A 2,739-nucleotide genomic window follows, 5' to 3' on the forward strand; every position below is an offset into this window, starting at 1 on the left:
TAATGCAGGAATATATTAATCATACTCCTAAATTTATAAAATCATATCAATCTTCCGTTCAAGCTGACAGTTCAAAGTCCTCTTCCCATACAGAGGCACTAGATTCCGCCCGCCACGCTAACCGTTCAGTAATGAGGATTCAGTTCAGCTCTGTAAGATCTGCTAAGAATAAGAACAAGACTGGGTGATCTATACCAGGGGAGGGCATCTCATGCAACACTAACTCTCCCGTGCATTCGCGAGATGACCTTGGGCAATCAGAAGTATTATGCAACTCATGTCTTCGTTATGCTGCACAGAATTAAGGCAAAAATACCATGCCCTAAGTTTTGTATGACACGCTTTCCGAAGTCGTAGGATTCGACTTCGTGCCGATGTTTGCCTTCAATGTTATAATCCCATTGGTTACCATTCTGATGCCCCTGATTCTTACACTACATCATGCAGCAACTATGCAGAAAAACTGCAATTTTTAGCCTGATAACAAGGTTTCAAATGTTGTTTTAGTCTTCCTTTTTCTGCTGTGCATTTTTTTTTTGCCGATTTCACTTGCTTTCTTTCCACGCTTTATAGGTTATGTACATTTTGTGGGTTGTAACAAATACTTATCCCTCCTAATAGTCATGGGTATGTTCACAGCTCGGATGACTTGCCTCAACTTTACGATAAACATTACTTTCTTGAATTTAACATTGTCATCACTATTTTTGTCCAATGTGCATCACATGTTAAAGCCGTCTCTGGGAGGTAGAAAGCGTGTCCGAGGGCGTTGTGCCCCAGGTAGGCTCTATGAGCACCGAGGACAGCCGTAGCGGCGCCATAGACTGCAGCAGCGAATCGTCTGCTGACTCTGCCTCATCAACGGACGATTACGCTAGCGAAAGCCTGAGTTCAGTCGCTGACTCTGTCTCCTCAACCGACGGTTACTCTAGCGGGAGTTCTATCGACTCGCCGGCCTCGTCCGACCTGGAGGATGACGTGGAATTCGCGGCACACATGTACGTTATGGACTTCGTCGTCCAGGAGGACCGCCCCGCTCCCGCGAAGCCTTCCCCCGTGGCACAGCCCTCCGCTGACGCCATCGTCGCAGAGAACCGCCGGCGATTGTTCCAACAGGCTGGCAAGGCCGCGAGGAAAATTCGACGTGAAGCTGGCAACCTCGTGGCGCCCTCGTCAAGATCTGTTTATTCTGATTATTTCATCCCTAATGCATGCATTAGGTCCTTTATGGCGTCCCTTCCGCTGCTTCTATTTCCCTTCTATATCCCTATTTTGCCAAAGGGTCCAGACCCTTTTCGAAAGAGGTTTCAGTTTTCTTTCTTAATGTGCGAAGATTTGTTCAAAGTATCTGAGGGCATGTTGTACGTAACTTGGCAATGTCTTCGGGAAAATATGGGGGCTCCCCCGCGGCCGATGTCGCTGTGGGACCATGTCACGCTCTTATCGGGGTGGATTGAGCTGGGGAGTAGTTTCAGCTTGGCGGGGTTCTCCATGCTTAACGGAGGAAACCCTGCTCCTCCCAGACGACTTGTCTTGGGCAAAGTCGAGGACATGTAGTCATAGAGAAGCAACAGTGGTGCTCCGTGGCCATCCTTTTAATTTTCCAAAAATATCCTGATCATACTTTTCTCCTAATAATAACTACTACAGCATACACATTCCGGTTCTCATTTATCAACATTATTACCATTATTATCGTTATTTATTGATAGCTATTCACCTTTTGTGAGGACATTCCTCAGGAATATGATGCTGCCTAGTTTGATTATAATGTCTTAACATCTTGCATCCTTCTGTCCACTTACTACTTACTTCCAAACACGGAAAGTCCCATTGGCTACACGTGCATTCCATCCATGGTCTGAGTAGGTTTTCCCTTTTCACGTTCTCACATTCCCCAAATTCTCTCTTCGCCACCACAGGGAGGCTTCCTTTTGTCGGCTTCGAAAGACTTAAGCAAAACTTCATTGTGAATTTTCTTTCAGTTTACAGGTTCTCTCAGATCTCTATTTTATATTAATCATATTCAGTCTTAAGATGTTTATTCATAATAGCTGGCTTTGTGCTGTTTTGTTTTCTTATTATTGCCATTCTTATTATTTCTTTTAATTATCATTATTATTTTCTCAAAATCACCATTATGCAAATGTTATTTTGACATCCTTGCTTATCATCCCCTAATATCACGACACGTCCTTGGGTGGAAATTACACTTTTATTTTTATTTGTACTACTTTTACATTTTTGAACTGTAATGTTATGACTTTTTTTCAGAACAACGATCTTAAAACTGTGCTATAGTTTCTCGCTGGCCATTTCGTCTCCGCTTTTTCTTCCTCTTTCATGTTCTTGCGGCCGCTCTGGCTCGCTGGCCTCCAACCCCGGCTCTTCGGGTGCAAAGAGACGGTCCACACTGCTACTGCCATTTCTGATGTTACTATATATGTTCTTATTCCTAATGGCCTCTTATCTTCACATATATTTACGCCTCCATTTGGCCTTTAACCTAGGTCACAGATATTACCGGACAGTTTTCCCCAGAGGGAGGCAGTTCAGTCCCCCAGGCGTGGCAGAGCAGACCGGAGGAGCGAACTGCCAGCCGACGCCGCTTTCATGACACTGTGTAACGCCTTGGTTGTTCTCGTGACAATCAGCTCGCCGTGCGTGGAAAGAATTGGCCTCAGGATCCACTCCTGCTATGCAACTACTATTCCTGCTTAAATGACTATTAAAGCCGCT

At 44.8% G+C, this 2,739-nt stretch overlaps 1 protein-coding gene across 1 annotated transcript in view; it reads right to left on the bottom strand.

The window, feature by feature from the left end:
* LOC113804646 (nephrin) overlaps positions 1-2,739 on the bottom strand; it is a gene marked incomplete in the record, with an annotated part of 352,049 nt that overhangs the window by 8,864 nt on the left and 340,446 nt on the right.

The sequence above is a fragment of the Penaeus vannamei genome, chromosome 34 (genome assembly GCF_042767895.1).
Source record: "Penaeus vannamei isolate JL-2024 chromosome 34, ASM4276789v1, whole genome shotgun sequence".
NCBI classification, from domain to species: domain Eukaryota; kingdom Metazoa; phylum Arthropoda; class Malacostraca; order Decapoda; family Penaeidae; genus Penaeus; species Penaeus vannamei.